The 20,981-nt window shown below is 44.9% G+C and overlaps 10 non-coding genes across 10 annotated transcripts; 7 read left to right on the top strand and 3 right to left on the bottom strand.

Moving 5' to 3' along the window:
• Positions 1 to 414: 414 nt before the first annotated feature.
• On the bottom strand, positions 415 to 577 carry LOC135044499 (U1 spliceosomal RNA). Its single transcript, XR_010237082.1, has one exon. It is a non-coding gene; the product is annotated as a U1 spliceosomal RNA (small nuclear RNA).
• Positions 578 to 729: 152 nt separating this feature from the next.
• LOC135044901 (U1 spliceosomal RNA) lies at positions 730 to 893 on the bottom strand. The gene has a single exon (XR_010237437.1). It is a non-coding gene; the product is annotated as a U1 spliceosomal RNA (small nuclear RNA).
• A 144-nt stretch (positions 894 to 1,037) lies between these two features.
• On the top strand, positions 1,038 to 1,153 carry LOC135044699 (U5 spliceosomal RNA). Its single transcript, XR_010237240.1, has one exon. It is a non-coding gene; the product is annotated as a U5 spliceosomal RNA (small nuclear RNA).
• Positions 1,154 to 1,423: 270 nt separating this feature from the next.
• LOC135044809 (U5 spliceosomal RNA) lies at positions 1,424 to 1,540 on the top strand. Its single transcript, XR_010237348.1, has one exon. It is a non-coding gene; the product is annotated as a U5 spliceosomal RNA (small nuclear RNA).
• Positions 1,541 to 1,826: 286 nt separating this feature from the next.
• LOC135044800 (U5 spliceosomal RNA) lies at positions 1,827 to 1,939 on the top strand. The gene has a single exon (XR_010237339.1). It is a non-coding gene; the product is annotated as a U5 spliceosomal RNA (small nuclear RNA).
• A 4,813-nt stretch (positions 1,940 to 6,752) lies between these two features.
• On the bottom strand, positions 6,753 to 6,915 carry LOC135044656 (U1 spliceosomal RNA). The gene has a single exon (XR_010237197.1). It is a non-coding gene; the product is annotated as a U1 spliceosomal RNA (small nuclear RNA).
• Positions 6,916 to 7,059: 144 nt separating this feature from the next.
• On the top strand, positions 7,060 to 7,175 carry LOC135044693 (U5 spliceosomal RNA). The gene has a single exon (XR_010237234.1). It is a non-coding gene; the product is annotated as a U5 spliceosomal RNA (small nuclear RNA).
• A 270-nt stretch (positions 7,176 to 7,445) lies between these two features.
• On the top strand, positions 7,446 to 7,561 carry LOC135044761 (U5 spliceosomal RNA). Its single transcript, XR_010237301.1, has one exon. It is a non-coding gene; the product is annotated as a U5 spliceosomal RNA (small nuclear RNA).
• A 286-nt stretch (positions 7,562 to 7,847) lies between these two features.
• On the top strand, positions 7,848 to 7,963 carry LOC135044666 (U5 spliceosomal RNA). Its single transcript, XR_010237207.1, has one exon. It is a non-coding gene; the product is annotated as a U5 spliceosomal RNA (small nuclear RNA).
• Positions 7,964 to 8,238: 275 nt separating this feature from the next.
• LOC135044772 (U5 spliceosomal RNA) lies at positions 8,239 to 8,354 on the top strand. Its single transcript, XR_010237311.1, has one exon. It is a non-coding gene; the product is annotated as a U5 spliceosomal RNA (small nuclear RNA).
• The last annotated feature ends 12,627 nt before the right edge of the window (positions 8,355 to 20,981 follow it).

The following is a 20,981-nucleotide window of genomic DNA, read 5'->3' as shown; positions in this document are numbered from 1 at the left end:
AAGCAGTGGGTCAAAGTTGGCTTCAACCCTCGTCTGCATATGAAAAGAGAAAAGGGGCGTGCAGGGCATAGCGGCCTTTTGCGGCGCTTGGATGACCCCTAGTTCGCATTAAACACCTCCACCCTCCTTCGGTGTGGGGCTCATGTTGGCTATGCCCCAGCCCCTGAAGCATTCAAGCTGATTTCTTGCAGCAGCTGGGCACTGTAACAGCTCCAGAGCTGCTCTGTACGGCAAGTAAAAGGGTGTGGGCCCTGCAGCACTACCTGTAGTTTGCATTGTGCATTGGAAGGCACAAAATAAGCAGACAAGAGGAGAAGTCAGGATAGTGCACAAGGGTATAAAAGGGAGGGGCTCATGAAAAAAGAAGTGGAAACAGACAGCAAACTAGGCTGGAGAGAGACCTGAGACAAAGAGATCTGAATTATACGAGAGCCGACCAGGGGAAACACAAATTATGCAGTCAAGCTTCCCACATTTGGGGAAATCGCAGGGGCACCACACCCAGAGTGCAATGGGTGAGCCTTGCCCTGGGAGAAGCACCTTCATGATCATAGTATCTCACCTGGCAGGTAAGTAGGAGTTGGGCTAGAGCTGGGGAGGGTCGCTACTCGGGCACCCCCCTGTCAAGTGAAAGAGATCCAACTTAGGCAGCACAAGGGAACTCTCGAAAGAAGAACAAGGCTAGAGGAAGATCTGAGACAAATAAATCTGACTTTTACCAGAGCTGACTAGAGGAAAGCACAAACACAGTCCCCCACTACCACAAATAATGCAGTCGAGTTTCCCACATTTGGGGAAATCACAGGGGTCAGCATACCCAGAATGCAATGAATGAACCTCACCCTGGGAGAACAATCTTCATGACCATGGTATCGCCTATGCAAAATAAGTATGATTTGGGATAGGGCTGGGGAGGGCCGCTGCTCAGGCACATCTCTGTCAAGTAAAGGAGATTCAGCTGAGGCAGCACAAGGGAACTCTCATCTGGGGACAACAACTGCAGGGAGAACACATATTTTCAGATAAAAATCTTGGTCATGCTCTGGTTTCTCTTCAGAACGAACAAATCTTTCGCCTCTTACTAAAGATTTCCGTGGAGAGGAGCAAAACCGAGTTTTATCTCAATTTTTGCATGCCCCATCTTTTTGGGGTTTCTTTTACCGGTTTAAAGATAGAATGAGTGTGCTTTAATGTAAGCTCATTTGCATAGAAATGACAGTAAATGTTTATTTATGTTCAAACAGAACTTTCTTGACCATGCTACTTGCTTTAAAGATCTGGGAGCACATGGAATACAGTACAAACCATGCTTATAGCAAGGAGAAGCCAGGTGAGAAATCTGCTTTCTTTCAAATTGGGCGCTCACTTTGATCTGAATGAGGACTGCTGGCACAGCACTCAGGCGACAGGTGGAATCTTGGTCATGCTCTGGTTTCTCTTCAGAATGAACAAATCTTTCGCCTTTTATTAAAGATTATCCGTGGAGAGGAGCAAAACTGAGTTTTATCTCAATTTTTGCATGCCCCATATTATTGGGGTTTCTTTTATCAGTTTAAAGACAGAACGAGTGTGCTTTCTTGTTAGCTTTAATGTAAGTTTATTTGCATAACAATGACAATAAATGTCTGTTTCTTTTCAAGCAGAACTTTCTTGACCATACTAATTGCTTGAAAGATCTGGGAGCACATGGAAAAGAGTACAAACCATGTTTATAGCAAGGGGAAGCCTGGTGAGAAATCTGCTTTCTTTCTTTCAAATTGGGTGCTCACTTTGAGCTGAATGAGGACTGCTGGCATGGCACTCAGGCGACAGGTGGAATCTTGGTCATGCTCTGGTTTCTCTTCAGAACGAACAAATCTTTCGCCTTTTACTAAAGATTTCCGTGGAGAGGAGCAAAACTGAGTTTTATCTCAATTTTTGCATGCCCCATATCATACCTCCCAACTGTCCCGATTTTCGCGGGACAGTCCCGTTTTTTGGGGACTGTCCCGCTGTCCCACCTGCGGGCCGCAGTGTCCCGCGGTGGGGAGGACAGTTGGGAGGCTCTGTCTGTCGCTGCCCTGCTTAGCAGAGCAGCGGTGAATAGTCGCTGTGCGCACAGCGTCTATTCACTGAAGTCAGAGGGAGAGGTGGCATGCCAGCGGCTCACAGAGCGCTGGGCATGCCCCCTCAGTGCCGAAAACGGGGGCGTGACTCGCGATCGCGGGTCCTCCCGCGAAGCCATGCCCCTTTTTACTTAGGCCACGCCCTTTTTGGGAGCGCGTGCGACTTCGCCGCGCGTGTGTCCCTCTTTGCGAGCCGACAAAGTTGGGAGGTATGCCCATATTATTGGGGTTTCTTTTATCAGTTTAAAGACAGAACGAGTGTGCTTTCTGGTTAGCTTTAATGTAAGTTTATTTGCATAACAATGACAGTAAATGTTTGTTTCTTTTCAAACAGAACTTTCTTGACCATGCTACTTGCTTGAAAGATCTGGGAGCACATGGAAAACAGTACAAACCATGCAGTATCACAAGAGCCTTTATTTGATCTTTCATGAAGATAGAGCAGAATTGAGGACACGTCAACAATTTCTGCCGAAGGTGGTTCATCTTTCCACATGGTGCCTTTGGCCACTGACACCTTCGTTGAGTCAAAGTCTCTGGCTGTGGTCAGAACTTTGAAAATTTATGTCACCAGAACGGTTCAGATTAGGAAAACAGAGGCTCTGTTTGTCCTGTATGCTCCCAACAGGATTGGGTGTCCTGCTTCCATGTAGACCATTATGCGCTGGATCTGTGGTAAGATTCAGCATGCTCATTCCATGGCAGGATTGCCGTTACTGAATTAGGTGAAGACCCATTCTACTAGAAAGGTGGGTTCATCCTGGGCAGCTGGTCGGGGAGTCTCGGCATTGCAACTTTGCCGAGCAGCTATTTAGTAAACACTTTTGCTAAGTTTTACAAGTTTGATACCTTGGCCGATGATAACCTCAAGTTGGGTCATTCGGTGCTGCAGAGTCGTACGCACTCTTCCACCCGTTCAAGAGCTTTGGTATAACCCCATGGTTCTTAATGTGACCCCAGCATCCTCTAGGTCGTATGAGAAAATAGGATTTTAATACCTACCGGTAAATCCTTTTCTCTTAGTCTGTAGAGGATGCTGGGCACCCGTCCCAGTCCATACTGTGTCTGCAGTTATTACTTGTGGTTATACACATGTTGTGTTATGGTTCTGGTCAGCTTTTTGCTGCAATTATTCATGCCGTTGGCTTGTGTTCTGTTGAATGCCACGTTCTGCGGCATGCTTAAGGTGTGAGCTGGTAAGATGCTCACCTTAGTTTAACAATAAATCCTTTCCTCGAAATGTCCGTCTCCATGGGCACAGTTCCTATAACTGGAGTCTGGAGGAGGGGCATAGAGGGAGGAGCCAGTTCACACCCTTTGATAGTCTTAAAGTGCCCATGTCTCTTGCGGATCCCGTCTATACCCCATGGTTCTTAATGTGACCCCAGCATCCTCTACGGACTAAGAGAAAAGGATGCCCTTGCGCACTATCCTGACTTCTCCTCCCGTCTGCTTACTTTGTGCCTTCCAACGCACAATGCAAACTACAGGTGGTGCTGCAGGGCCCACACCCTTTTACTTGCCTTACAGAACAGCTCTGGAGCTGTTACAGTGCCCAGCTGCTGCAAGAAATCAGCTTGAATGCTTCAGGGGATGGGGCATGGCCAACGTGAGCCCCACACCAAAGGAGGGTGGGGGTGTTTAATGAGAACTAGGGGTCATCCAAGCACTGCAAAAGGCCGCCATGCCCTGCACGCCCCTTTTCTCTTTTCATATGCAGATGAGGGTTCCAGCCAACTTTGGCCCACTGCTTGAATAACATCACTGTATGCAAATCCGTCTGCTGCAGACCTTCCCCCAGGAAGGCTTGTACTAGATGTTGCATATGGTTTGATATTTGATGGTGCTTCAGTATTAGGCAGCCTTCCGCCCTCCCATGTTCATCTGAAAAGATGTGGTCTCCCTGCAGTTGTTGTCCCAAGACGAGAGTTCCCTTGTGCTTCCTCAGTTGAATCTCCTTAACTTGACGGGGGAGGGGCTGCCCGAGCAGCCACCCTCCCCAGCCCTATCCCAACTCATACTTATTTTGCATATGAGATCTCTTGATCATGAAGATTGTTCTCACAGGGTGAGGTTCATCCATTATATTTTAAAATAGGAAGGTACAAATTACATATTTGAATTGCATTTATGTGCTGGATTCAAATGTCCCCCCCCCCCCTTCCTTTCTCAATTGTGCCCGTCAGCAGCTATTCTAAGGTTGCTGCCAATGGGTGTGACACATTAATTTCTTCTGTGGGGTACACTGGACTCCACAAGGATTCACATTGGGGTGTAGAGTAGGATCTTGATCTGAGGCACCAACCGGCTCAAAGCTTTTGACTGTTCCCAAGATGCTCAGTGCATTCTCCTCTATAACCCCGCTTCCATGAACAGGGAGCTCAGTTTGTAGTTGGTGCCTTCAGTAGCAGGCCACTTAACAGGGGCCTGCCTCAGGCAGCCTATTCTTAGCTATAAATTTTGACAAGAAAAGAAGAACTTGTTTTATGAGAATCTACAAGGGCTGCAGCAGGCTAGGTCTAATAGACATCTTTACTGCAGCTTCATCACTCCCAGCGGTGCTGTATACTCCCGTGCCCTGGTTGCTGGGTCACTGCAGCGGAGGGTCCGGTTTCATCCTAAGGTCAGTCACACACACACCACCCTTCCGGATCACGAGGCCGCTGATGAAGGGGAGCGTGGCCGTAGGGGGTGGACCGTGTGCGCACTGGCGTGGACACTGATTACTGGGCAGCCGCTGCACTAGCCACCAGGTACAGTTAAGGAGCACAGGTCTGGGGGTTTTTCTCCTATATTAACCCAATTTTGTACTGCCCGCAGCGCATTGTGATAGGTAATAGGGCCTGATTCAGGTTGGATTGCAATCACAATAAGCGATCCAACTGCAAAAATTGCTAAGAGCATACGCATGTGCCTGCATTTTCTGCGGCACCCCGCAGAGAATGCGATCACCTCTGCCTGTCAATCGGGGCGGGGGGGGATAGGTGGGTCAGCAACACTCCATTTCCAAGTCAGGGATGGAGCGGTGCGGGGGCAAGGCTTCAAAATGGGGTCTGCAACGGAGTAGACACAGGGGGCGTGGTCACAGCGGCTGTATGACATCACATTCAGCCGCTGTGATCACAAAAATGGTGGCGGCTTCCTGCCCGCACATACAGTCTGCACCAGCAGGAGGCTACACCATTTTTTATGATCACGCTGAACTGCAGTGCGACTGCAATTACAGCATGGTCAAGAAGGGAGGCGTCATGCTGGGTGGCCATGCCCTTTCACTGTGCAGGAGCCAGCACCGCTCACACACTAGTCCCCGGGTGCAGCCCCCAACCCCCGGGACACCCGGAGCAACAAAATGTAGATTCAGGCCACCAGGCCACGCCCCTACCTATGAAACCATGCCTCCTTTTTACCATTGCGCTGCTTATCTGCGCGCACTGCATTACAATCTCCCTCGCCACCTCTCTGGGTGTCACCAGTGATAGTGACACCTCTGCCATGCTTGTAGCAGCTGGTCCTAAGATCTACGCCTCAAGCCCTGAGTGTTTGCCCTTGTGACTTGTTGATCATCATAGCGAAGCAGATGCTTACAGAAAACTGCAGGGGCTTAGATTGAAAATAAAAAAATTGATTGGTATAAGGTAGAGAGGAGCGGGTTCGGTTCTCCGAGAACCGAATTCCCCACGAACTCCACGTTGTTTACACTGGTCCGAGGCAGGCTCGGTTGTTCCCGCCTGACTCGCAAAACCTGAACAAGGGAAAATGTCATCATCCCGCTGTCGGATTCTCGCGAGATTCGGATTCCATATAAAGAGCTGCGCGTTGCCGCCATTTTTACTCGTGCATTGAAGAGAGAGCGGAATGGACGTGGCTATGTTCTCTCAGTGGAAATCTCAATATCAGTGCTCAGTATCAGTGGTTACTTATTGCTGCTCAGTAATACTAGTAGTGTGTCTCTCCTGCTCAGTGTCAGTTCTCAGTAGTATCCTCATCAGTGCTCAGTATCACTGCTCATTGTCTTGTGCTGCATTGTGGTGCTCAGCATACTACAGTACATTACTAATAGTCCAGTGCTGCATCTTGCTGCTCAGTGTCAGTTCTAGTATCCTCATCAGTGCTCACTATCACTGTTCATTGCATTTTGGTTTTCTGTATACTACAGTAACATAGTAATATAGTAACATATAGTAACATAGTTTTTGAGGTTGAATAGAGGCAAATTGCCCATCGTGTTCAACCTGTTTTAAGTTGTGATGATTCTACATACTTGCTGAATAATGTTTTATGACTAGTTAGCTACTATAACTCATGTTACCCCCGGATTAACCATGTTGATATTTTAAGTATTATAACCTTAGATAGCTTTTTCATTCAGAAATGTATCCATTCCTTTTTTAAATCCAATTACAGAGTCCGCCATTACCACCTTCCCTGGCAGGGAATTCCACATCCTGATTGCCCTAACAGTGAAGATCATAGTATCTCACCTGGCAGGTAAGTAGGAGTTGGGCTAGAGCTGTGGAGGATTGCTGCTCGGGCACCCCCTGTCAAGTGAAGGAGATCCAACTGAGGCAGCACAAGGGAACTCTCGAAATAAGAACAAGGCTAGAGGAAGATCTGAGACAAAGAAATCTGACTTTTACCAGAGCTGACCAGAGGAAAGCACAAACACAGTCCCCCACTACCACAAATAATGCAGTCGAGTTTCCCACATTGGGGAAATCACAGGGGTCAGCATACCCAGAATGCAATGAATGAACCTCACCCTGGGAGAACAATCTTCATGACCATGGTATCTCCTATGCAAAATAAGTATGATTTGGGATAGGGCTGGGGAGGGCCGCTGCTCAGGCACATCTCTGTCAAGTAAAGGAGATTCAACTGAGGCAGCACAAGGGAACTCTCATCTGGGGACAACAACTGCAGGGAGAACACATATTTTCAGATGAAAATCTTGGTCATGCTCTGGCTTCTCTTCAGAACGAACAAATCTTTCGCCTTTTACTAAAGATTTCCGTGGAGAGGAGCAAAACTGAGTTTTACCTCAATTTTTGCATGCCCCATCTTTTTGGATTTTCTTTTATCGGTTTAAAGATAGAATGAGTGTGCTTTAATGAAAGCTCATTTGCATAGAAATTACAGTAAATGTTTGTTTCTTTTCAAACAGAACTTTCTTGACCATGCTACTTGCTTGAAAGATCTGGGAGCACATGGAATACAGTACAAACCATGCTTATAGCAAGGAGAAGCCAGGTGAGAAATCTGCTTTCTTTCAAATTGGGCGCTCACTTTGATCTGAATGAGGACTGCTGGCATGGCACTCAGGCGACAGGTGGAATCTTGGTCATGCTCTGGTTTCTCTTCAGAATGAACAAATCTTTCGCCATTTATTAAAGATTTCCGTGGAGAGGAGCAAAACTGAGTTTTATCTCAATTTTTGCATGCCCCATATTATTGGGGTTTCTTTTATCAGTTTAAGGACAGAATGAGTGTGCTTTCTTGTTGGCTTTAATGTAAGTTTATTTGTATAACAATGACAGTAAATGTCTGTTTCTTTTCAAACAGAACTTTCTTGACCATGCTACTTGCTTGAAAGATCTGGGAGCACATGGAAAAGAGTACAAACCATGCTTATAGCAAGGGGAAGCCTGGTGAGAAATCTGCTTTCTTTCTTTCAAATTGGGTGCTCACTTTGAGCTGAATGAGGACTGCTGGCATGGCACTCAGGCGACAGGTGGGATCTTGGTCATGCTCTGGTTTCTCTTCAGAACGAACAAATCTTTCGCCTTTTACTAAAGATTTCCGTGGAGAGGAGCAAAACTGAGTTTTATCTCAAATTTTGCATTCCCCATCTTATTGGGGTTTTATTTTATCTGTTTAAAGATAGAACGAGTGTGCTTTAATGTAAGCTCATTTGCATAGAAATGACAGTAAATGTTTGTTTCTTTTCAAACAGAACTTTCTTGACTATACTAATTGCTTGAAAGATCTGGGAACACATGGAAAAGAGTACAAACCATGTTTATAGCTAGGGGAAGCCTGGTGAGAAATCTGCTATCTTTCTTTCAAATTGGGTGCTCACTTTGAGCTCAATGAGAACTGCTGGCATGGCACTCAGGCGACAGGTGGAATCTTGGTCATGCTCTGGTTTCTCTTCAGAACTAACAAATATTTCGCCTTTTATTAAAGATTTCCGTGGAGAGGAGCAAAACTGAGTTTTATCTCAATTTTTGCATGCCCCATATTATTGGGGTTTCTTTTATCAGTTTAAAGACAGAACGAGTGTGCTTTCTTGTTAGCTTTAATGTAAGTTGCCATAGATGCAGTGAAACACACGTGTAGGGCACGGCGTGTCCGCGTGTATTTGACTCATGTGAAATGTTATAAAACAAAAATATATGATTATGATGTTAGCTGTTAGTCTCCACTAATAGGGAATAGAAGCTGAGCTATAAGAAAGGAATACACTAGATATGATGTCACTTAGCAGATACAATGTCTAAAGTGCATACAGATAGCTACTAATAACTCTTGATAAGAAAGTATATCAGTGTGGGTATATTTATATGATGGGATATTGGGACTAGTGAATATATATCACTCCTGCTGTCCAGATTGGCAATAACCAGACAATTATGATAAGAGTAGAGATGTCACATGGGCTGCTATAGATATTAATTTAATGCTGTATGTGTCATTTGTTACAAATGGATACATTTTCTATGAGTCAGCCTAGCAGCTGCATGTTCTAACAGAACACTATCCTCACACAGAATCTGCTAACCTTGAGATAACTAAATGACAGTGTGTAACAGTCTCTTTACTATAAGACTGTTACAAAGTAATATATATATTTGAAGTCAGTCTAGCAGCTGTGTGTTCCAGCAGTTTATAAGACAAAGAAAATCTCCTATTGTGGAATCTAGACACATGGGACTGCTGGCCTGTGTCATACTATTTCTATGTAATACCAGTAACATGTATATAACTGTTACATAATTGTTACAAATGGATAAATCTTTGAGTCAGCCTAGCAGCTGCATGTCCTAACAGGACACCATAAATCCTTTACAGTGTAACAAATTGATTGGTAACACTTAAAGGCTGGAGAGCAGTTATATGCCTTACTAGCATACTCAATATACCACATTATTACACCAGTTACCACGATTATTGACAGCGCATTTGATATATTATATTACCCTCACACTGAGTCTGTTTACCTTTAGATAACTAAGTGACCGAATATGTAACAGTTTCTCTATCATAAGACTGTTACAAAGTGAGATAGATATATTTGGAAGTCAGTCAAACAGCTGTGTGTTTCAGCGGTTTATAAGAAAATTCCTCATTGTGGAATCTGGACCACTAAGGGTTATTATATATATAGCACATGGAATTGCCACATCTCCCTATATGATAATTTCATTACACTGTAACATAATAAGAATTAACTCTTTAACAGTGTAAATAGAGAGTAATGAATCTCTGACACATGGAATATATTATTTCTTAGATGAATTGGATAAACCATTATGACAGACACTTTGCTTCCTAATAAGAATTGAGGTGGCTATACCTCTAAGGAAAGCATTATTGCCTACGCCTAGATCAGATTAAATAAGATCTGGCTGAATATATGAAGGAAGGTTGCTATTTATATGAGAATTGGAATTGCTATATTCCTTAAGGCAACCCCACCGATTGATATATGTTGTCAATTAAGTATATCTGAACGGCTATATCTGGACCAGATTTAATAAGATCTGGCTGATTATATGAAGGAGGGCTGCTATTTATATTGGAATTGCCATATTCCTTAAGGCAACCGCACCTGTTGGTATATCTCGCCAATTAACTATATCTAAACAGCTAAATTAAAGCTATTCATCATTTTTTTAGTTTGGATATTAATAAATATGATCTTTCCATGATGCATAGAGATTTCCCTATCAAGTGATTCCTTATCCGATATAGAAAGCTATCCCCCTGTGGTATTGAATTTAGGAATATAGTCTTAGGGGACACAGAGAAATAAGTGATCCCCATCTACCTAAGCACCCCACAAATTGGAGGTTAGCTTACCGGTTATACTCAATCACCCCCACAAATTCGCCAATGGGGATGGCTTCCCGGGAGGTAACCCCTATTGAGTGAAGGGAGTATATAGGATACGACCCAGTGGTACCTGACGACATAGATACTAACAGCTATTTAATAACATTACGCTAGAAAGTGATTATTAGCAACATATATATCTATATAAACAACCCCGCCAGGGTTGTGCCTTCAAAAATAATCACACACGGACACGCTTTTTAAACCTTTTTTTCACATCTCTTTATTCTTCTTATGCACATGTATGTTAGTTCTGTGATTTTAACCTTTATGTTTCACTGCAGTTTGGGATAATAATATTAATATTTATCCAATTTTAATACATACTTAATAAAGGTTATATTTTATGATTCATTCATTCTGTCCAGTGCGTCAACAGTGCAGATTTCTTCTTGTTTTTTCTCCCAAATTCTATAACAATGACAGTAAATGTTGTTTCTTTTCAAACAGAACTTTCTTGACCATGCTACTTGCTTGAAAGATCTGGGAGCACATGGAAAACAGTACAAACCATGCAGTATCACAAGAGCCTTTATTTGATCTTTCATGAAGATAGAGCAGAATTGAGGACACGTCAACAATTTCTGCCGAAGGTGGTTCATCTTTCCACATGGTGCCTTTGGCCACTGACACCTTCGTTGAGTCAAAGTCTCTGGCTGTGGTCAGAACTTTGAAAATTTATGTCACCAGAACGGTTCAGATTAGGAAAACAGAGGCTCTGTTTGTCCTGTATGCTCCCAACAGGATTGGGTGTCCTGCTTCCATGCAGACCATTATGCGCTGGATCTGTGGTAAGATTCAGCATGCTCATTCCACGGCAGGATTGCCGTTACTGAATTAGGTGAAGACCCATTCTACTAGAAAGGTGGGTTCATCCTGGGCAGCTGGTCGGGGAGTCTCGGCATTGCAACTTTGCAGAGCAGCTATTTAGTAAACACTTTTGCTAAGTTTTACAAGTTTGATACCTTGGCTGATGATAACCTCAAGTTGGGTCATTCGGTGCTGCAGAGTCGTACGCACTCTCCCACCCGTTCAAGAGCTTTGGTATAACCCCATGGTTCTTAATGTGACCCCAGCATCCTCTAGGTCGTATGAGAAAATAGGATTTTAATACCTACCGGTAAATCCTTTTCTCTTAGTCCGTAGAGGATGCTGGGCACCCGTCCCAGTCCATACTGTGTCTGCAGTTATTACTTGTGGTTATACACATGTTATGTTATGGTTCTGGTCAGCTTTTTGCTGCAATTGTTCATGCCGTTGGCTTGTGTTCTGTTGAATGCCACGTTCTGCGGCATGCTTAAGGTGTGAGCTGGTAAGATGCTCACCTTAGTTTAACAATAAATCCTTTCCTCGAAATGTCCGTCTCCCTGGGCACAGTTCCTATAACTGGAGTCTGGAGGAGGGGCATAGAGGGAGGAGCCAGTTCACACCCTTTGAAAGTCTTAAAGTGCCCATGTCTCTTGCGGATCCCGTCTATACCCCATGGTTCTTAATGTGACCCCAGCATCCTCTACGGACTAAGAGAAAAGGATGCCCTTGCGCACTATCCTGACTTCTCCTCCCGTCTGCTTACTTTGTGCCTTCCAACGCACAATGCGAACTACAGGTGGTGCTGCAGGGCCCACACCCTTTTACTTGCCTTACAGAACAGCTCTGGAGCTGTTACAGTGCCCAGCTGCTGCAAGAAATCAGCTTGAATGCTTCAGGGGATGGGGCATGGCCAACATGAGCCCCACACCAAAGGAGGGTGGGGGTGTTTAATGCGAACTAGGGGTCATCCAAGCACCGCAAAAGGCCGCCATGCCCTGCATGCCCCTTTTCTCTTTTCATATGCAGATGAGGGTTCCAGCCAACTTTGGCCCACATCTTGGATGACATCACCGTATGCAAATCCGTCTTCTGCAGACCTTCCCCCAGGAATGCTTGCACTAGTTGTTGCATATGGTTTGATATTTGATGGTGCTTCAATATTAGGCAGCCTTCCACCCTCCCATGTTCATCTGAACAGATGTGGTCTCCCTGCAGTTGTTGTCCCAAGACGAGAGTTCCCTTGTGCGTCCTCAGTTGAATCTCCTTAACTTGACGGGGGAGGGGCTGCCCGAGCAGCCACCCTCCCCAGCCCTATCCCAACTCATACTTATTTTGCATATGAGATCTCTTGATCATGAAGATTGTTCTCACAGGGTGAGGTTCATCCATTATATTTTAAAATAGGAAGGTACAAATTACATATTTGAATTGCATCTATGTGCTGGATTCAAATGTCCCCCCCCCCCTTCCTTTCTCAATTGTGCCCGTCAGCAGCTATTCTAAGGTTGCTGCCAATGGGTGTGACACATTAATTTCTTCTGTGGGGTACACTGGACTCCACAAGGATTCACATTGGGGTGTAGAGTAGGATCTTGATCTGAGGCACCAACCGGCTCAAAGCTTTTGACTGTTCCCAAGATGCTCAGCGCATCCTCCTCTATAACCCCGCTTCCATGAACAGGGAGCTCAGTTTGTAGTTGGTGCCTTCAGTAGCAGGCCACTTAACAGGGGCCTGCCTCAGGCAGCCTATTCTTAGCTATTAATTTTGACAAGAAAAGAAGAACTTGTTTTATGAGAATCTACAAGGGCTGCAGCAGGCTAGGTCTAATAGACATCTTTACTGCAGCTTCATCACTCCCAGCGGCGCTGTATACTCCCGTGCCCTGTGTCAAAGTCAGAAAAATGTCTCAATGCACGTTGCCATATTTGCACCGCACACTGGTCCGCGCTGCGCGTGCGTACGCTCTCCCGTGGAGGCGCATACCCGCAATAGCGTACACTCGCAGGCGCGGTATGCGCATTTACGGTAGAGTTTACGTAGTCGTAGCGTGCGACTCATTCGTTACATATTTTCACAATTAATGTAGTTTATAGATCATGGTCCCTTTGATAGATTCTGAAAGTTTGGTTAAAATACAATGTCCCAGAGCTGAGGAATCCCTCTTTATATCGTACGAAGGGTCTAACAGGAATCATACAGCAGTGTTTGGTACCCATCGGAAGAGTATTTAATTAGCAATATTCCGGTGTTGGTTTGGAGCGTATTAATCGCTCGTGCGAATAGTTATGGACATAAGAAGTTTATGTCCATTTCTATTATTTACTCATACTCAGGTATGCGGCGGGAAACCCAGTTTCCCACCCACCTGAGCTGTTGGAAATCGTCACAGCCCACCTGTATGAATCACCCTATGACCTTTTGTTATGATGCAGGGCCGAATTCCTTTGGCCAATGGACAATGGGATTGTAGGACCATGAGATTGCATTGTGTGTGGGGTATAAATAGGCAGGCCGACCACATCCAGCTCTCACTCTCTCATCAACGGTTATCTGCTGATAGCCGGGAGCTGGATATCGAGGCGCAGGCGATCATACCCTTTGTGCGTAAGTTTCTCTCCGTAATCATTGTCTTTCTGTGAGCCAATTTCTCTCTCTCTCTCTATCTCTCTCTCTCTTCTTTTCTCTTATATCTCTCATAGTATTATAGTATTGTACTGTATTGCATTTAGGTCAGTGTAGTATTGTCTTTTTGTATTTATTGTTTAGTTCTGTGGTTAGGAAGTCCTTGTTATATTGTAGTGTATCATTTGTACTGTTATCCCCTTTTACAAGTATATTAGATATAATACAGTTAATAGGCTTTGGAACCTAAACCAGTATCTGTGTATTTTCTATAGTGTTAAGTGTTCACTTGAGCGTTGGTGACGCTCAAGCAGCTTTGTAGTTAGTCAGGTTACACAAGGTTGCATTTACACCCTGTACTCACATTAAGGTATTCAGTGTATTTCATTGGTATAAGGTTTTAACATAAAGGTATAGTGTTGTGAGCGTCTGCATCGCTGGTGACCTCCTCGTGGTCTCGAGCGTAAGCTACGCCATAGCGAATCATTCCCCTAGACATAGCCAATAACGTGTCCTGTGATCACTGGGCCGCGAGCGAACGTGACGCTTGAGCGTCTCGCCTACGGCTGAGCGATCGCTACGTCAATAGCGTACCATTACGGTACTTCTTAAGTAAACAGCGTACAGTGTTCTTAGCTTCATAAAGGGTTGTTTATACGACAAGGAATTTAGCATTGTCAATTGGGGGCTCGTCCGGGCACTGGATTAATGGCAAACGTAGCTCCAGTAGTTGTGCAAGTAAAAGATGGTAGGATAGCTCCAAAAATCCCACAGTATCCTCTGAAGCCAGAGGTGGAGTTAGGAGTTTTTCCCGTAATAGAGCGCTTGCTACAACAGGGCATTCTAGTAAGAACGTCCAGCACAGCAAATAGTCCCATCTTCCCTGTTAAAAAGAGTGGGGGGAGGGGTTACAGGCTAGTGCAGGATCTAAGGGGGATTAACAAAATAGTTGAGAGTCAGTTCCCCGTAGTGCCTAATCCAGCTGTCATCCTAATGCAAATTCCTCCCACTGCCAAATTTTTCACTGTTATTGACCTCTGCTCCGCTTTCTTTTCGGTACCTCTGCACCCTGACAGCCAATATTTGTTTGCATTCACATACAGAGGAGTCCAATACACGTGGACTCGGTTACCCCAAGGTTTCATAGACAGTCCAAGTATATTTTCTCAGGCTTTGCATGATTGTTTACAGTCTTTCCAACCAGACAGTGGATCAGTATTGATACAGTATGTGGACGATTTATTACTGTGTTCAGATTCACTGGAAGCATCTCTGAAGGATACGAAACAGCTCCTGTTTCATCTTTCAGACACAGGTCACAAGGTTTCCAAAGACAAGTTGCAATTATGCCAAGCTAAGGTAAAATATTTGGGACACTGTCTAACACAAGGACTGAGACACCTGACCGCTGATAGAATCCAAGCCATTAGAGACATGACACTGCCACAAACCCAGCAACAGATCAGGACGTTTTTAGGAATGTGTGGGTATTGCCGTAATTGGATCCCAGGGTTTTCCATATTGGCGCTACCTTTGCAGGAAATGGTCTCTTCAAACAAACCTGATCGGATTTCGCATACAGACGAATCTGAAACAGCATTTGAGAGACTCAAACAGTGCCTAACGCAGGCACCAGCACTAGGTATGCCAGACTATGGGAAACCCTTTGAACTATACGGAACAGAAAGTGCTGGGTGCGCAGCAGGTGTACTAACACAAAAACACGGTGATGCCAGCAGGCCAATTGCATACTACAGCGCTCAGCTAGACACGGTAGCGCGATCCCTCCCCACATGCTTGCGTAGCGTTGCGGCGATAGCATTGCTAGTGACAAAAAGCGAAGATGTCGTGCTAGGCCACAATCTCACAATCCATACACCGCATGCGGTATCTGCCTTATTGAATTCTGCCCAAACCAGACACGTCTCATCAGCAAGGTTTACAAGATGGGAATTGGCATTAATGGCCCCAGTAAACATCACCATAAGGAGATGCAGTGCATTAAATCCTGCAACATTTCTCCCAGGTGTGCCTGGTCAGGCACAAAGGGTGGAAGGTGAGAGTGGTGGGGAAGGAGGATTTAATGCAAAGGAAGATACACATGATTGTATGGAATATTTGACCCAAAATTTTACCGCAAGGCCTGACATCAGTGACAATCCACTAGAAGATGCAGAACTCACGTTCTACACGGACGGTAGTTGTCACAGACAGTCAGACTCGGGAGACTTGTGTACTGGATACGCAGTCGTAGATGACCAAGACACCATAGAAGCGGAACCGCTAGGCCCACCTCACTCAGCCCAGGTTGCTGAACTGGTCGCCCTAACCAGAGCATGTGAATTGGCTAAGGGTAAGTCTGCCAATATCTACACCGATTCTAGATACGCCTTCGGGGTAGTCCATGATTTCGGAGCCCTATGGCGGCTCAGAAATTTCATGACGGCGGCTGGTACACCGATAGCGCATGCAGCTTATATAAAAAGGCTTCTAACAGCGATACAGGAACCCGACAGAGTGGCTGTTATCAAATGTAAAGCACATACATATAGCCAAGACCCAGTGTCACTTGGTAACAGCCGAGCAGACGAAGCCGCAAAGCTTGCAGCTGCTACCCCCACACGGACAGACACCACACAGTTGATGGTATTTAATACCATCAACACACAGAAGTTGTGTGAGATGCAGAATTTGTGTTCCACACAGGAAAGAGCAGTCTGGAAGGCAAAGGGATATGGCCAGGAGTCCTCAGGGCTCTGGACGGATGGACATGGTAAACCAGTGGCCCCCAGGGCATACCTTCCATGTCTGGCTGAAGCAGCTCACGGGCTGACTCATCTAGGCAAGGAGGGGATGTGCAAATTGGTAAGAGCATACTGGTGCGCCCCAGGATTCTCCTCTCATGCGGGTAAAAGAGCAATGTCATGCCTTACCTGTCTGAGAAAGAATATTGGAAAAGCAATACCTACAGAACCATCCCATATCCCACCTGCCGGCGGCCCTTTCCAAGTAATACAAATTGACTTCATTCAATTACCCCCATGTAGAAATTTGAAATATGTACTTGTCTGTATAGATGTTTTCTCGAATTGGGTCGAAGCTTTTCCAGCAGCTACAAATACCGCTATGTTTACAGCTAAGAAAATTGTGCAGGAATTTGTATGTAGATATGGTATCCCTAGAATCATTGAAAGTGATAGGGGTACCCATTTTACAGGTGATGTCTTTCAAGGAATGTGTAAGTTGATGGGAATTGATAGCAAGCTGCACACTCCGTACCGTCCACAGGCGAGTGCGAAGGTCGAAAGAGTGAACAGCACTATTAAAAATAAATTGAGTAAAGTAATGGCAGAGACAGGATTGACGTGGCCAGAAGCTTTACCCATTGTTTTGTATAGCATCAGAACCACTCCCAGGTCCCCTCTTAATCTGTCTCCTTTTGAAATCTTGTTTGGTCGACAACCGCATGTCATGATTAACCCTCAGGATGATTTGAAATGTAACAATGAAGTAACTGTAAAATACTTGATTAACATGAGTAAACAGTTGAGGAATCAAAATGATAATCTGAAGTTGGTGATTCCTGATTTACCAGGTAGTAATTGTCATGACATTGAACCTGGGGATTATGTAATGATACGAAATTTTCTACGCTCAGGTTGTCTTATTGATAGATGGGAAGGACCATACCAGGTCTTATTGACTAGCACCACAGCATTGAAGGTTGCTGAGAGAGAGACTTGGGTCCATTCATCCCACTGCAAGAAGGTTGCTGATCTCGAGAAGTCCCGTGATAAGGAACAGACGGTAGAGGTTGTATCACTGGAGTGTCTGTTCCAGGAGGACTGAGGCGGCACCTGAGCCTTGAAGATCGAAAGCAGCTGTCGACTCCCCTCTCCCCTTTATTGTTTTTCTCCACTTCCCAGCCCCTCTCCCTTAAAATTTCTTTTTCCCCCTTCTCATTCTTCTCTATTTTCTCCTCAAAGATGGACTTGCCCCAAGAGACTGTGATCCGGATTTTGATGTTAACCATGATGTTGACCAGAGCAGTCTGTTCCGGCGAGAGTACCATAGAGGTCGAGAGAGGTTCTGGAATGGGTTCCGATTATGATGATGGAGGCGTAGTTTTCCAAGATCAACCAAACCAACAAGCAAAGGCGAGTATCAGAAAACGATCCGATAGAAGAAATTGTGATGGATTGTTAGCTGAAGAAAATTGTATCTGTAGGCTCTGTGATAATCTGGTTGAAGATGGATGCATAAAGAAATGCCAATCTAGTTTTAATATCCATATGGACCGGCATCCATTGAGTGACTATCACTCTCTAGTGGGTAACGTGTTAAACCAAACAGATTGTTGGGTATGCTCTCAAGTACCTCAGGGTCACAGTAAATCAGGGCTAGTACCATTTCCTTTAACGTTAGGGGAGGTACTTGAGCTAAGTGGTGGGAGACCGGTGGACCGGAGGTTTAACATCTCCAGCCCTCCTAGTTTGAAGCTCCACCAATACCATGTGGATAGGTCCCTCTTATGTTTTAACATCTCCAATCCCAGAAAACCGGGAAATTGGGAAGTGTCATGGAGCAACCTTACCATGACCTTTTCACACAGAGCAGATAGAATGCCTACAGATACAGAGCTCGTACGCCACATAGCCAGTAGAGGAAAATCTTTCCGGTATCGATATACCTTAGGAAATAGGATTACTAGAGTTGGAGAGGTATCACCAGGATACTGTGCACATATCGTACAAACCGATACGTGCATTAGGCAGATGGAAGAATTAGGGTCAGGAGATTTCACCTGGAAGGTTTGTAACATGGTCATGTCCTTCTCCGTCCCATATGTTCTCCCCGATGATGCATATTTCATATGCGGGAGAAAGGCGTACAAGTGGCTTGCCCCAAACTCTGAAGGATTGTGTTATATTGGAAAAGTATTGCCTGAAGTGATGACTGTTACACATGACAAAATGAAGGACATACACCGTGGTGCCCAAGCTCCTTATACTCACACTCATTACGAGCACCGAGTTAAAAGACAACTGTCAGAAAGGTTAGAGCATCCGGCCTCTGATCTTATCCATGAATCCACCGGGATTCAGGTTCTGGTAGCGCTAGATTTCACTCGTACCGCTCGAGGAGTGATGAATTATAGATACATTTCCGCACTCGCCAATTTGTTAGATAATATCACTGAAATGTATGATGACACGTTTAGATACACTGGAAGAGAACTTCAAGCTTACAAAACAGAACTAGTTCAGCATAGGATGGTTCTTAATTATCTTACAGCAGTAACAGGCGGATATTGTGTTACATTGGCAACACAGTACGGCATAAAGTGTTGCACGTATATCACAAATAGCACCGAGGATCCGGTAGAGGTCATAGACCAAAAGATGGACGATATTCTGCAATTAAAGTGGGAATTTCGTCGAAAACACAATCTCACCCTTGCTGCTGTAGGTAATGAGCTGACTGGTTGGGTGTCATGGTTGAACCCGCGAAATTGGTTCTCCGGTTTGGGAGACTGGGCTCAAGGAGTCATAATGGATGTTGGAAAGTTTCTACTATGTATCTTGGGTGTTGTTATATCGATTGGATTGATATTTAGATGCGGGCAGGCTTTAATGAGGTGCAAACAAAGTACAAAAGTGATGAGCTTGAGGAGTGAGGAAACCGTAATTAACCTGGATTTGATTTATGACCCAATGATAGAAACCAGAATGTGATGAAAATGCGATTATACGGTCCGTTTCTTTCACCTGTTTTTCTGCTTTTCTCCAAGATACAAAGACCCCCTTGGACGAGGAAGTTGACGAGACGCTATACAGACAACAGACAAGCACCAAAGAAGAAGATTTGACAACTTTAAATATGGACACTTGATGAACTTTGCCATGGATCCCCAGTTTCCCTAGTATTTTTAAACTCACGCTAGCCCAACATTTTTTGTAAATCTGATGGCTCAGACAAAGCTATTTGCTCATGCCCAAGGAGCAATACAGCGCAAAGAAGACGACTCTCAACAGATACCGAACACAACTTCAACAACAGATGTACATTTCCCTGACATAGAATATCATTGCATTTTTCGTAAGTGTTCTTTATCTTCATCTCTACAACCCCCAGGTAACGACACACATAGACGATAGGGAATACAGGCACAGATAGCAGCAACCACATACCTCCCCCATTCATGTATCATCAACTAAAATGTGCATCCCCATTTTGTTACAACCACAGCCGAAATGAGCTCGGTAGAGTTTGACAGCCCATCCACAGACCTGTACCACAGGACAAGAAGGAATTCAAATGTATACTTCGCAATACCTCGAAGCTTGATCTACCACACGTACGGCACGATGATACATGACCCTCCAAACATGGACTCATACACACATGCTTCTACTTTCTCACTAGGTCATACCCTCTTCACACCTACTCCACTCTTCTCCCCTACCCAACCATGGAAATCAATTAACCCCTGACTTACATTTTTCTCCTTAAATGTTTTGTGGCAGTTATTGTTGACTGCCAAAGGGTGGACTGTCAAAGTCAGAAAAATGTCTCAATGCACGTTGCCATATTTGCACCGCACACTGGTCCGCGCTGCGCGTGCGTACGCTCTCCCGTGGAGGCGCATACCCGCAATAGCGTACACTCGCAGGCGCGGTATGCGCATTTACGGTAGAGTTTACGTAGTCGTAGCGTGCGACTCATTCGTTACATATTTTCACAATTAATGTAGTTTATAGATCATGGTCCCTTTGATAGATTCTGAAAGTTTGGTTAAAATACAATGTCCCAGAGCTGAGGAATCCCTCTTTATATCGTACGAAGGGTCTAACAGGAATCATACAGCAGTGTTTGGTACCCATCGGAAGAGTATTTAATTAGCAATATTCCGGTGTTGGTTTGGAGCGTATTAATCGCTCGTGCGAATAGTTATGGACATAAGAAGTTTATGTCCATTTCTATTATTTACTCATACTCAGGTATGCGGCGGGAAACCCAGTTTCCCACCCACCTGAGCTGTTGGAAATCGTCACAGCCCACCTGTATGAATCACCCTATGACCTTTTGTTATGATGCAGGGCCGAATTCCTTCGGCCAATGGACAATGGGATTGTAGGACCATGAGATTGCATTGTGTGTGGGGTATAAATAGGCAGGCCGACCACATCCAGCTCTCACTCTCTCATCAACGGTTATCTGCTGATAGCCGGGAGCTGGATATCGAGGCGCAGGCGATCATACCCTTTGTGCGTAAGTTTCTCTCCGTAATCATTGTCTTTCTGTGAGCCAATTTCTCTCTCTCTCTCTAT

This window comes from Pseudophryne corroboree, unplaced genomic scaffold (genome assembly GCF_028390025.1).
Source record: "Pseudophryne corroboree isolate aPseCor3 unplaced genomic scaffold, aPseCor3.hap2 scaffold_90, whole genome shotgun sequence".
NCBI lineage: Eukaryota > Metazoa > Chordata > Amphibia > Anura > Myobatrachidae > Pseudophryne > Pseudophryne corroboree.
The sequence above is the reverse complement of the archived record's forward strand: the minus strand, read 5'-3'. Positions and strand labels throughout refer to the sequence as shown.